Source organism: Protopterus annectens, chromosome 3.part1 (genome assembly GCF_019279795.1).
Source record: "Protopterus annectens isolate FY-2018-M chromosome 3.part1, PAN1.0, whole genome shotgun sequence".
NCBI classification, from domain to species: domain Eukaryota; kingdom Metazoa; phylum Chordata; order Ceratodontiformes; family Protopteridae; genus Protopterus; species Protopterus annectens.
The window spans coordinates 1,681,504,698-1,681,519,944 of record NC_056732.1 but is presented as its reverse complement, the minus strand read 5'-3'; positions in this window follow the sequence as shown (position 1 = coordinate 1,681,519,944).

Here is a 15,247-nt window from a genome sequence, read left to right as displayed (position 1 = left end):
CAAAAGGCCCGCCAGAATCAGCTTCGAGCTCCGGTCCTTAAGTGCCCTAAGTTGAACACAGCACAAATCGCGCAACCCGAGAAAGAGGTGTTCAACCCCAAGGCACCTAACGCACCGGGTGTGGCCATCAGCCGGTGAAAGCTTGTGACCACACTCGGTGCATTTCGAAAAAATGGCTTTAGGGGCCTTCGACATCACTAAAAGGAAACACACACGCTAGGCCCCTACACACTACACACACTGCGACCAGCGAGGGCAGGGAGGAGAAATAAAAGGTAAAAATTAAGCTAATTTAAGCTAAAGAGTGAAATTAGCGCTAAGGGGAACCTAAACACACACAGAGACACTCGCTCAAAAAGAGTATAAGAAAAAAGTGAAAACTTTCTTTTCTCACAAAATCTGACCAAGAGCTCTGGAATCTAGCTGTTGCTTGAAGAGCGGCAAACTAGATCTGGGTTCAGTCAGGGTTGGTAGGGGATTATGGGTAAAGTGAGGAGCTAGGAGCTCGGATCTATGCTGTGATAGAAGTTGCCGGCTCGGATCCGAGATCGGATCCGTATCCCAAAGGTTGCTGACAAATGAAGTTCCTACTTCAGATTAAAGATTTACAACAGCAGATCTGATATTGACTATGTTTAGACGGAATAATAATGACATTTGCACTAGCTGCCAGACACAGCTGCATCCACGCACACCATATCAGGATTGATCAAACAGCACTCGTAGCTGTGATACCTGCCATAACTGATATTAACTATATTTAGAATAATGATGACATTTGTACAAAAAGCTTGCTACTATTATTTAACCAGGATATACATGGCATTTCTAAATCATACTTTAACTGAAGAAGGCATTAGTCTCCATGACAGCATTTTTTTTTTCAAAATACTCTGTTACTGCTATTATATATTATGTTAATTTGTTACATCTGAGTCTGAACTCTGATGAATGGTACCTTGTTGAATTATTATTATAAGTAAAATCAATGAAAAATTAACGAGATAAGTATTCATTGAGTTCAAGTAAGGGAATAGAAACGTCTCAGTTTGTATTATATGTTGCTTTGTTTGGCTTATATATAATGCAAATAGTAACCCATCTTGACCTACCTTTGTTTGTGAAGAATTATTGGACTCTTTGAACATTCTGAATAAATCATTACTGTTTTTCAGTTGTTTAAGAAACCATCCTCTTTTTAAAATAAAAACAGATGACAAGTGATGTACCATATCAGTTGATACTTTGAGAGATGTAGTTGTAAGTTATTTTTTGGGACAGCTATCTTGGAATCAGTGTTTTGGTTCTTCTTTCTAGCATCAGTCCAAGGATTTGTTTCTTTTATTCTTTTAAGAGTAGGAGCCATCCATTCAATTTCTTCTGGGATAGACACTATGTTGTTGTTTTTGATGAATATAGTAGCTTTTTCTAAGTCATTAAAGGTTCTCATCTCATTGGCAAAATGTATTTTTATCTTGGCTGGAAAGGCCAGCTGTGCTTTAATGTTTTGTTTCAACAGTTTTATTATTGGCCAGACTTTTTTCCTTTGTTCCAGTATTCTGGCAGAATAATCAGTGTCAATCCTTATCAGGCTCTGATTGTATTTTAAGGGTGATTTTCTATAAGCAGATTTTAATATTAGTTCCTTGTCCAAAAAAGAAAGAAATGTTATAACTATGGATCTAGGTGGAATATTTGTTGCGTTAGAAGCAGGTTTCCACAGTGCTCTATGCGCTCTTTCAATTACAAATGAAATCTTTCAAGTCTAAAAATTCAGGAATCCAGGTTAAGAATGAAATAATGTCTTCACCTTCAGTGTTTTCAGGCACACCAAAGATTCTTATGTTGTTTCCCCTTTCACTGTTTTCTAAGTCATCTATTTTGTTAAGCAGCCATGAATTCTGTTTAAGCAGAAATTCTTTTGGAATTCTTCCTCTGAGTCTCCCTTCAATGTCCTTTGAGTCTCCCATCAATGTCATTTAGAAAAGTCTCTATATTTAAGCAATAACCCATGCCTGGGTGTGGGTAATGCTGGATTTACCCACGGTTGGCATGGTTTGGTCACAAGGGCGAAGCCCGAGTGGCCAAACAAAGACAACCGTGGATAAATACAGCATTACCCACACCCAGAAGTGGGTTATTGCTATTATACAATGATATCACTTAAGAAAAAAATACTTTGTTTTCTTAAATAATGGCCTTGTATAATGCCTCCTTGCTGCCCTTCTGCAGCTGTCCGGTATTCTGCGGCAGTTCTGATGTACTGCACATGCGTATGCTTACGCAGTACATCAGAGCTGTGGGTGGAAGCAATGGAGAAAGCAAGATGTCCGCTGCTTTTTAGAAAGTGTCTCACTATGTTAAAGGAGTTTAACATAGCGAGACAAAAAAAGCAAGAGAGATCTTGCTTTCTCCGTTGCTTTAGAAAGTGTCTCGCTGTGGTAAAGGAGTTTAACATAGCGAGACAGCTTTAAAAAAAGCAACGGAGATCTTCCTTTTCCCAACCTGTTTGTTAATGTAGTCCATCAGAAGTAAGAACATCAGTGGGCACAGAGCTGAGCCCTGATGCTCACTCACTTGTACTGGGAACCCCTACGTGAGTCTGAAAATTGGTCACAGTTGTCTGTTTGGATCTTTGGCAGAATTAGTGCAGCACATGTACAATGTTTCCAGAACTTTTAGCCATTGCAGGGCTGCCCAAATCAGCTTTTCAGGACCCTGTGGTATGTTTTCTCCAAGTGTAGGAAAGCCCAAAGTGGACTCTTTCATCATCTCCAACTTTTTTCTTCTTATAACTTCCTGGATGTCTACATTCCATAACCAGCTTTTCTTATACACCTTATTTATATACCAGGCTTGTCTACATATTTGTTCTGTACTTTTTATCCATGCTACTTTGAGACTTCACTTATTTCCTCTTCTTCCTGAGAAGCTAGAACCCTTGGTATTTCATTCAACTTCTTTGTATGGATTCCAGATTCCAAATCAGATTCCAAATCTTCACACAAGTCTCTGCTGACCTTAGAGCCTTCCCTAAACACTGCTTGAAACTAAATGTGACCACCAGTGATTTATGCTAAAAATATTTACACAAACATACCTATCAGATAAAAAAATACCTCTACTCCTTCCTTATCAGAACCACAATAGAGTATAATTCCCCTTTTAATATACAGTTGTCTAAACATATGACTCAACCTGAAAGGCCACAGCACTTCTCAAAATCAAGGGTATCTCTTCCATTTGCTAAACAAAGCACTTTAAATCACTTTCGCTCTTTCCGGTTTATTACAAACTTTTGAGGAGGGGCCTTTGCTTCGTATACAAAGCTCTCCAGGATCTGGTCCTAGGTTACCTCCTATACATTCAAAAAACAACCACCACCTTAAAGTTTGAAGGAACTAATCTGCCACTTCTGCATAAACAGTACCTGCGGGTGAGACAGACATCCCTTAAGTTCATAGGTTGGTACTAGGCTATCGGCCCTAGGGCCTACACAAGCCTAGCCATAACAATTCCCTGGATATTTCTCCCACAATATTTACTTCCCTGGACCCCTGTCTAGCAGAGTGACTGACGTGATCCCCATGGTGAATTTCCTATCCAATCGTCAAGGCTCCTTTTGCTTTACATGTATGTGCAGTCTACTCCAGAGTATGGGGAGTCTCTGGGTCAGAAACCTATCCCTCCAGCATGTTTTGTTCATTGTGATGACAAGATTTAGATCCCTGGAGTGTGTGGCTCTGAGGGATTGGGATTTCTTTAAGTGGAGCATGTCCAACAGCTCAGGGTTTGACATGGCCTTGTCTGTTAAGCAGAGATCGCCTCTGAGTAGACCATATGCCACAGAGTATAGCTGGAGTTTTTTTTAGACTGTCAGTATAGGGCATCTGCTTTAAGTGAGGTATTTCTGCAGCCTTTCCAGCTGTTGCAGATGTCTTGTGAGGTACATGACAAACGGAGCATTGTACTCTATAATGGGTCTAATGAGGGATGAGTACAGTGGGACAATGACCTCCTTTTTTTCTGGATGAAAAGCCCTTAGTGATGAGGTGTGCCACATAGGATTTCCTGACTGTTGTGGCGATGTGGTTATCGAAGGTGAGACCACTGTCCACCGGTGTCCCTAAGTCTCTCATCACACTTTCAGTGTTTAGTGTTCTGCCACCTATGTGGTAATTCATGGGTATATGGTTTTTCCCAAAGGGGATAACTATACATTTTTTGGCATTAAGCTTGAGCCCATGGCTCTGGCACCAAAGATCTGTTTCTGTAAGGCCATTCTGTAGAATATCCACATAATTTGGGGATTCAGTAATGGCTCCCAGTTTGCAGTCATCTGCGAACTTTCTTAGCCAGAGTCCTTTAGTGTTGGCCTGTACTTCAGAGAAGTAGATGCCAAACAAGAGCGCCCCCAGGACTGAACCCTGAGGTACTCCACTTGTCAATTGTCTGGAGCTGGATTTGGAGTCTGCTACTTTTACAGTCTGGGTTCTGTCAGTAAGCCAGTTGGCAACCCTTCGAGTGAGGTAGGTATTTATGCCCAGCTTAGTAAGTTTATCTATGGCTCCAGAGTGGGGGATAGGGTTGAAGGCCTTGGCGAGGTCCAGATAGGCTGTGTGGACCGTCTTAGCCTTGTCCACAGCTCTGGAGACTGATTCGAAGGGACGGCTTGCACCTGTCACCCTTAGGCTTTTGTATACTGGCCAAGGCTCCTGCCACCCCCATAGTGCCTTTTTTAGGCAAGGCTCAAAGGACAAACCCACCTCCATAGACAACCCAAAGGATAAAAAAACTAAATGTAATGCTACTCAATGCCAGAAGTCTAAACCTCAAGATGCACGCACTCGAGGCTCTCCTCAGTATGGAGAAAATCGATGTCTTTGCAGTAACAGAAACCTGGTTCAAGGCTCCTGAGAGCACCCTATCACTATCAGGTTATAACTCATACCATGCTTTTCGGCCCCAAAACTCGGACCGAAGCACAAAAGTAGGGGGAGTATCTATATTCATCAAAGATACCTACACCTCCAGGTTAGTGGCACTGCACGAAGCATCGGAGACCATCTATGTGCAACTAACAGAAGGCAAAACTGCCTTTCAGTTTGTAGCCTGCTACAGATCACCCTCCCTTTTACAGGAACCCCACTTGGCATTCCTGAGAACACTGGAGAATATGAAGGTCTCTCCAAACACCATGCTATTGGGTGACTTCAACTACCCAAACATTGATTGGGAAAACTACTCCAGCCCAAACACCCTCGCCCAACGGTTCCTTGAATTTATAAACTCTAACGCTATGGAACAACTAGTCACCACTCCACAAGAGGGGACAACATATTGGACCTAGTCATCACCAACATGGGGACTCTATGTTCCACACTAGAGGTAAACCCCTCATTGGTAAGATCAGACCATAAACTAATTTCCCTGGACATCCATATCCCGTCCCCACCCCCAGCCAAGGAAACCACTGTAAAAAATTTCTCAAAAGCTAACTTCACACTTCTCAAGACTGAGGTGGAATCCTTCAAAGCCCCCGGGCCAGAGGATAATACTGCCCAATCTGCAGAATCCTTTACAATTGCATTCTATGAGCACCTGCAGGAATGCATGGATCACGCTATCCCAAATAAATCCAAGACTCACTCCTCCAAAAACAGGAGACCTGTCTGGTGGACCCCGGCCATAAATAAGCTATACAACATAAGGAGGAAGCTACTACATGATAGAGCAAAATCCCAAAATGGGAAGGCATCTCTGATCAGTATTAGCAAGAAACTACGATCCCTCATAAAATCTTCAAAGGCCAGCTTCAAAAGAAAACTTGCCCTAGACACTAAAGATAACCACAAGAACTTCTTTAGTTATGTCAGGAATATGGGTGGAAACTCCCAGATATGCTCTGAATTGATGCATAATGGTACAAAATATACCGAACCTACAGACATAGCCAACATCCTGGCAGACAGATTCAGTGCTAACTTCTCCCCCCCTTCCCTCCCAAAGGAGCAAATGCCTATCCCAACAGAATGTAACCTCCCTGACATCACAGATGCACAGGTGAAAGCTGCCCTCTCCAAAGCAAAAAACACAGCATCTATGGGACCGGACGGTGTCCCAGGCTGCGTCTTACATGAGCTCCAAGAAGAACTGAACCTTCACATTAAGTCACTGTTCAAACTTAGCCTTACTACAGGATACGTACCCAAAGAACGGCGTACAGCTACAGTGGTCCCACTCCACAAAGGTGGCACCACAACGGACCCCAGGAACTATCGCCCCATAAGCCTGACTAGTCTGGTCTGTAAAGCTATGGAGCGTATTATCATGGAACTCAAAGACATTGGGAACCTCCAGACATTGGACCCTACCCAATTCGGCTTTGTTAAGGGCAGATCTTGCCTCTTAAACCTAGTTGATTTCTTTTGAAACAGTTACCAAAGCCATAGATGAGGGCATGGTAGTCCACACAGCCTACCTGGACCTCGCAAAAGCCTTCGACACAATACCACACTCGGGCATCAAAAATAAGCTTACCAGCTTAAATATCAACCCCTATGTCACACGATGGGTTGCAAACTGGCTCAGGGATAGAACCCACATGGTCAGAATTGCAGGTGCCACTTCCAAATCCAAACCAGTTACAAGTGGCGTCCCACAAGGCTCAGTTCTGGGACCTCTCTTATTCGGTATATGCTTCTCTGAGGTAGAGGCTAACATGGGGGGACTATGGCTGACAAAGTTCGCAGATGACTGCAAACTGGGAGCCATAATCGACTCTCCAGCTGACACAAGCATCCTCCAAAAGGGTCTCACGGAGACGGATGCTTAGTGCCAGAGTCACGGCCTCAAGCTAAATGCTAAAAAGTGCCTAGTCATCCCCTTTGGGAAAAACAAAGTGCCCACAAACTGCCACATAGGTGGTAATCCATTAAGTACAGAAGAAGTAATTAGGGATTTGGGGACCCACGTAGACAGTAATCTCTCCTTTGATAATCACGTTGCCAAAGTGGTTAGAAAGACCTTCTATATAGCCCCCCTTATCACAAAAGGGTTCGCATCTAGATCAAGAGAGGTCATTGTGCCCCTCTACTCATCACTCATCAGGCCCATAATTGAATACAATGCCCCTTTTGGGATGTACCTTACCCGACACCTGCAGCAACTGGAGAGACCCCAAAAGTACCTCACCAAGAGGATCATGGGCCAGAAACAGATGTCCTATGCAGCTCGACTAAAGAAACTCCAGCTCTACTCAGTTACTTACCGCCTACTCAGAGGAGATATATGCCTGACGTACAAAGCCATGTCTAACCCAGAAGTAATGGACATGCTCCACCTCAAAAAATTCAAATCCCTTAGAGCTACACGCTCCAGGGACTTCAACCTCAGCACAAAAATAAATAGGACATGCTGGAGAGACAGATTCATTTCCCAGAGGCTCCCCTCACTCTGGAATAGAATCCCAATTCATGTTAGACATAGCTCCTCGCTGACCCTCTTCAAGCGAAATCTGGACACATGGATGGGAAATCGCAAATTCACCCCTGGGATCTCTTCTGTGTCCCTGCTTGACAGAGGCACAGTAAACTAATCTTAAAGGGCTACCTTCTGTGACCTACTATACAGAGGCAAAGTAGGCTAATTAAATAGGGAGGCAAAAGCCAAATACACTCTGGCTAGGCTTATAAATGCCCTAGGGCACATAGCCTAGTATCTACCTATGAAGCTATGGGCTGACATGGATGAAAAATGAATCTTGATTAGTTAGGGCCACAGGCAGTAACTCACCCAAACATTTATTTAATATTTATTTATTTGTCTTTTGTTAACCAGGTTAGTCCAATTGGGCCAGTGTCCCATATTCAGTGGAAACCCAAGGAGAAAAGCTCCACACACAAAAATAACAATGACAAAAACAATAACAGATATGCTCAGGTAATATGAATACATGACTACATGCATTCATGCCATAATGTAAGTTAACAAACGATCAAAGTCAGCAAAGATAAACAGTTAAAAAAAAGTAAGCCCCCAGTACATCTTAACTGTTAAACCAAGCTGGTAGAGAGGAACAAGAGGTGATTAAATAGAAAGGGTAAATAGAGGGGTGGGGATGAATGCATAGGAGAATCAAGACAGCGAGAGAATGAGTTATAAGAAGAGAGGAGGAGTGGGATGCTTAGGAGCTAAGGAAGAGAATATGAGATTTAAGTATAGTGTTGCTCAGAGGCATAGCTAAGGTAATACAGTACTAGTTATTACAAAGATTATGTAACAGAAGGAGAGCAAAAATTGTTAAATACTGATGTGTGGGCAAGTATTATTAGGTAGGGTGGTGACAAAAGCAATACGGAGAGTTAGCACAGTAGTGTTTCAATTTTCTTTTGAAATGGGTTGAAGATTGAATAGAATGCAGATTAGTTGGGAGTTTGTTCCAAGTTTGGGATGAGGAGGATTTACACAGTAATCTACTTTTATTAGGCCTGTAGGTGTCAAGTAGCATTTGGTCAGCACAACAGAGAGACCAAGAAGGTCTGTATAGGGATAGGAGAGTGCACAGAGAGGGATATTCTTCAGGTTTGTAAAGAAGAGAGTGCCATCTGTAGCTGACAGGGATGGGGTAGTTGAGAGAATTCAAGCCACACTGAAGAACCAGTGGCATGCCGGCCTTAAATGGATCCTGGGCCTTGCTATGGCACCACGTAAAACATACTTCCACTTGTTTATACAGGATTTCCTAGTAGCTGGTTTCTTAACCTCCTTCAGTACACCTGCTGCAAAAGGTGCCTAGAAAGTATTAAAATTAGCTCTTTAAAGAAGGTGTTTCATGTTTGGGTATTTGTAGGGCAAACCCTGATTCTGGGTGAGGGCCTGTACCCACCATATGAGCTCCTGTTTGAGGCATGTTATCAAGGGTATGTTGGTGTCCAGGGACTGAGTGCTCTGGTACCACACATTCTTTAGATACCACTGAAGCATCCTAGTGTGTAGCTTGGTGAGTGGCACCATAAGGATACAGAATGCCATGCACCCCACAACTCTTGAGGAATTCTCTGGCTGTTATGTTCTGCTTGTGCTATAATTTCTGGAAGAAAGTGGTCAAAAATTGACCTTGTCTGGGGGGCGGAAGGCTTTTTGTAGGGAGAAGTCCAGCAATGCCACTAGGAAAACCATCTATTTGGATAGCACAGTGATGGACTTCTTTAGGTTCAGAGTGAACCCCAAGGAGGTCAGGAGGTTCTGAGTAAAATTCAGGTCTTTGAGAATCTGTAACTGATCTGAGGCCTATATTAGGCAATTGTCCAGGTAGGGGTAAATCTGGACCCCTCTGGTCCTGCAATAAGCAATGGCAGGAGCTAGGCACTTTGTAAAAACCCTTGGTGTAGTAGACAGTCCAAAGGGCAGAGCTGAAAACTGACGAGGACTGGAGCTTTCTCTGAAGTGACGAAAGCTCCTATGCAACTGACGGGGATGTGAAGGTATGTGTCTTTTAGGTCTAAAGACACCATGAATGCCTGAGGGGTTAACATGGGGAATAGCTTCTGGAGGGTCAACATTTTGAATTTCGGAACCCTAAGAAAAAGATTTAGGGAGGACAGGTCCAGAATGGGATACCAAGACCCTTCTTGTCTTGGTACCAGGATGAGTCGAGTAAAATCCTTTCCCTCTTTGATCTGCTGGAACTGGTTCCACTGCTCCCTGGGAATACAGAGTTTGTATTTGTTCTAGGGCCGAAGAGATTTGATTTTTCGGTATATCTGGGTATCCTGAGAATTTTAAGGGCTCTTTGAAAATGAGTTTGTAACCATGGGTCTATGATATTTAGAACCCACTGATCTGAGGTAATATGGGTCCAGTTTTGATAGAAATGTGACAGTCTTCCTCCAAGCTTTGGGGTGGGGCTGGGGAGGGTGGATGGAAGCAGAGAGTCATAATTGCTCCCTGGCAGTGGCAGGTGTCCCAGACCTCCTTTGCCTGTGTTGACGTCCACTGCCTAGATCTTTGTTGATGTGGTCTTTGCCTGGGAGTTCTGCCTCTGAAGCTTTTGCTGTTTGCTCCTAGATTAGGTGAGAAAGGACCAATGTTTGGATGGGAAATTCCTGCTGAACCGGTGGGGCTGCACTTGAAGAAATTCCTTTACTGCTTGCATAGATTTAGTCTTGTCCTCCACCTTTTTAAGGACAGCTTCAGCTTTAGGCCCAAAAAAACATTGTTTGTCAAGGGGGGCATCATGGAGATTAGCTTGTATCTGGTCAGGAAGGGGTTGATCCCTAAACTAAACATGTCTCTATACCCACAGTGGAAGGAGTGTTTGCCACTTGAAAACTGGAATGGTACAGCTCTAAACGTTTCTTAGAAAGGTTTTTATCCTCTAGACCAGAAAATCTTTGTTTTAATTGATCAAGAATAATCTGTTGGTATTTGATCATATGAAATTGGCAATTCAGGGCCCTTATGGTGAGGGTAGCCAAAGTGTATACTTTCTTTCCAAATCTACTAGAGACCTATTTTCTTTGTCAGTAGGTAAAGGGTTCCTAGGGGCACTGGTCTTACACCTCTTGGGGCCAGGAGTGACCACTTCAGGGTCAGCAGCTGGGTTTTTAAACAGATATTTATTAGAGTCCTGGACCCTGTAAAGCTGATCAAGCTTTCTGAGTGCAGGAGGGAGTGAGTCAGTATTTAAGGAAGCATCCTGAAAAACATCTTACACTACTTCCAGGATAGGTGGGATTGCTAGGGTTTTTTGCTCAAGGAGGTCTAAGAACTCCCGGACTCTTTTTGGCCTGTGGGTATTCTGCTTCCTACTGGAAATGCTGTCTCATGGCAAGAAGAGTCTCTCCAAAGGTGAGGTCTTCAGGCATTGAGACAGAGGGTAGAATCTCCTCTGAATCAGATTCCCCATAAGAGGTGTAAGCAGGGCCTTTCTCAGATGCACAGTCCTTCAGATCAGACTCTTCTTAAGAATGCAGTCAGTCAGGAAAGAATTCCGGGTGGGAGTCTCTTTCTGTTCTCCCTGGTGTGATATCTCCCAAAGTCTGTCTGGACCTTAAAATATTAATGAGGTCTTCAGCCAAATTAATCAAATCTTGTTGGTGTCCCTGAAACTGGGAGCCCATAAGCCTCAGCGAAGACCCTGCCACAACCCCTTTCTTTGGTGTAGGTTTGGTCTTGGACCTAGGAGCGTCCGATGCCCTGACACCTGATTCTTTAGTTTGCAGATGCAGCTGAATGGCTCTAGGCCAACAGCCTCTGGTTAGCAATTGTTTGTCAGAAGCTGTGGCCTGCTGAGTGGTCTTGGACCCAACAGAGGAGCTGAAAATAGGAGCCGTAGAAGTCAAAGAACTGAAGACATGCCCAACTCCAAATGGGTCCCGGCAGAGGCCTGGGTCATCGAATCAAAGGTCAAAGGGGGCTGCAAAAGCACCTCACCTTTCTCAACAATCACAAGTCTAGTATGCGAGTGAGGGGGAGAGTGAGTGTCATCCATGGACCTAGGATTTAGTTTCTTATCTGTTTTTGCACTTGGGTATATCGAGCTCGGGACAATTGCCAGACACTATACCATGCTACTGTACTGATTCCTGTCTCACAAAGTGAACTAAAAACTCTGCTCTACACCTAACAGTTCTAGTGTTAAACCTAGCACAGAAACGACAGTTAGGGATGTTGCGATCTGGGCCTAAGCAAGTTAAACAAAGCATATGGAAGTCTGTGTGTAATTTGTTTACCACAGTGGAGACAATTAACTTTACCTGACATGAGTCAAAGAAGGAAGAAAATAGTTCCCCAACGCGGTACTTATCTTTCTGACAATAACGCTCTGGTGCAGACCAACTGACACACTTGAGATCTGCTTCGGGTTCTCGTGGCAAGAAAAGGATGAAGTGATGATGCAGGCTGGCTCCCTTTATACCTGAGCATACTGATGATTGAGATGTCCGCCAGCCTGGGAGGCAAAATAAGTTTCTCTGGTAGATGGGCTGGTCGAGGCCTTTTATGGCAGGAAATCCTAACTGTCAGGACTGCAACAGTGAAACACGAAGAACATCCACTGTTACTGGGCCTGAAGGAGGTCATCACAATTATCTTTGAGAGTCTTTCTGAATCTTTTGAATTACCCTGGAAAGGATAAAAAGACATACAGTGATATTTCCACTAAATGGAGTGAAAAGCAGTTGTTTTACAGGCCTGTTTGCAAAGAATCCTTAAGCAGAATTTCTTTTGTTGTCTGACGTTAAGTGGTGTAAAAAAGATGTGTTTGAGGAGTTCCCACCATTTGGATCAAAGACTATGAGTTAAGTTTCTATTTGTGAGAGTCTTTCCTGTTCCTGCTCAGCTTCAGTATAAATACCCCTAAAAAGAGGCAGATGTAGTGGGACTAAACTAATCAACAAGGTGTAAATAAAATTGTTTGCAATAGTGTTTTGCTTTGATGGAATGTAAGAAACCTGTAGGATTAGATTGTCCTGAAGTGCTACATCTCAAGCTACCATGGCTAATCTGCACAGAGGGCAAGATCTGGTATGACCCTCCCTCCCTTTTGTTTATGTATCACATCACTGTGGTTTGGCATGTGACCACTTGAAGAGATCCTAGGGATAAAAGGTGATTCAGAGTTGAGGGTGTTTATTACTACCAACATCTCTGACATACTTGTGTTTTGGTCTGTACTGCTTATGTTTCATAGGCTCTGAATGTTTACCCTCCATAGATAGAGCTCTCCAAGCAAAACATGAGCCATTTGTTGTTACAGATCGAGTCGGAGCTGGAAGGGAAAAGGGAAGGAAAGGATTTAGGAATATCTGGCTTTTCAACGACTAACTCCAGTTTTACAAATCCCAGAATTGGAATCTGAAAATCCAGGGGTTGATGGTGCTGGGATCATACTGATTTGAGAAAGCACTGCATTTCTACTCATATGAAGCTTGGGCAAAGATATTACGAGAATTATAGATGCCATGAACCTCAGAATATTGAAAAAATACCCTGACCGATCATGTGGACTGATTAGAAAAGTACAGGAATAGATCTATGTACGGGTTTACTTTGTCCTCAGGGAGAAATGCCCTAACTAGGTATATATCCAGAACACATCCCAGGAACACACCTCTGAGAAAGAATTAAAGAAAATTCTGAATGTCTGCTTAGAATCCCAGACTGAGAAAAATACTTCTTACTCAAGCTAGAGACTCCTGACATAGTACAGTTTTGTACCTACCATAATGTAGATGTTCGAGTGTTCACACTGCTGCAGTCATCACACTTGGGTTATCTGCCGTCAGGCGGTCCCACAGTCGGCCTGAGTTCCAAAGTCTTGGTCCGGCGTCGGTTGCGGTCGCTTCTTCCCCGACGTCAGTGCGACAGGGGGTATAAAAGAGGCAGCCAACGCCATTTTCTTCAGTTTTTCTTGCCCCAGATGTCAGGTGCCCCTAAATAGGAAGGCAATACCTAATCCTATGTAAACATACATAAGTAGGAAAACAATAGCTACAGTTGTAAGCAAATACACCACATAGAAATACATCATATAGATTGTATAAAAATAGAGGTATAGATAAAACCCAGGTATGAAGAGGGGATGGTGGGAGGGTAACCTGGACTGCAGCAGTGTGAACACTCTAACATCTACATTTATGGTAGGTACAAAACTGTACTATGTCAGGAGTCTCTAGCTTGAGTAAGAAGTATTTTTCTCAGTCTGGGATTTATGGTAGGTACAAAACTGTACTATGTTCATCGTGTTACACTGCTGCAGTCATCACACTTGGGTTGAATCCCAAAGCTAAGGCTGGGTGGTTGGTACTAAAAGTACAGTTTTGTACCTACCACAAATGTAGATGTTCGAGTGCTCATACAGCTGCAGTCATTACAGATGAGTTATTCTGCCGTCAGGCGGGTCCTCAGTTGGCCGAATTCCAAAGTCTAGGTCCGGCGTCGGTTGTCGTCGCTTCTCCCCTGACGTCAGTGCGGCAGGGGTATAAAAGAGGCAGCCGACGCCATTTTCTTCAGTTTTTCTTGCCCCAGATGTCAGGTGCCCCCAGAAGGAAGGCAAAACATAATGTTATGCAAACATGCAATATAGAAAAATCAAAAAACAGTAGTTGCAAGCAAATACACCATAAAAAAATACCCCAAATAGGTTGTATGATAAGGTGTTTGTCATAAGGCCTGTCCTAAGAGGGGACGGGGGGGGGCAACCTGGACTGCAGCTGTATGAGCACTCGAACATCTACATTTATGGTAGGTACAAAACTGTACTATGTTCATCGTGCATACAGCTGCAGTCATTACAGATGGGAAGAATCCCAAAGCTAAGTAAGGGTGGTAGGCACTAAGTGGAACTAGGAGGAGCGAGGATGCCCTGCAAGACTGCTGTGGCAAAACCTGCTCTAGATTTAGAGTATAGTGGAAGGTGATAGTGCTTGGAGAAAGTGTGCACTGAACTCTGAGTGGCTGCTTCCAAAATGTCCTTGGTAGGGACCCCCCTGAGGAAAGCTGCAGAGGTAGCTGTGGCCCTGGTGGAATGGGATCTGATGCATGTAGGCACAGTTTTTCCATGAAATGAGTAACAAAAGGGTATGCAGTGGGCTATCCATTTTGAAATTGTCTGTTTGGAAATAGCCTTTCCTTGAGCACCTGTAGCATAGGACACAAAGAGTTGCTCAGATTTCCTGAATGGCTTTGTTCTGTCCAAATAATAACGAAGTTGTCTGTGAATGTCCAAGGAATGTAGTAGTCTCTCCCCTTTATTTTGTGGATTTGGATAAAAGGTAGGTAAGTGGATAGTCTGATTCAAAGCTACACTGGATACTACCTTTGGCATAAAGGTAGGGTTGGTTCGTAAGGAAACTCTGTCCTGATGGAAAATGATGAATGGTTGCACAGCCATGAGGGCCTGTAGCTCCGAAACCCTGCGTGCTGAGGTGATAGCCAGAAGAAAGGTGTTTTCCATGACAAGTATTGTAGTTCTGTTGGAGAAGCTGGCTCAAAGGGGGGAAGGGTCAGCTTTTCCAATACGAAGTTGAGGTCCCAAGCAGGGACTGGTGGTTTCCTTGGGTGTTTTATATTTTTTGCCCCTCTGAGGAACTGCCTTAAGAGAGGATGTGAGAATAAAGGAGGATCAGTGTTGTATTGTGCAGAAATGGCTGAAGCGTGGATCTTGATGGAGGAGAAGGAAAGTCCACTGTTTAACATCTCAGCTAGGTACTGTAAAATTTGAGGTATATTTATTACCCAAGGA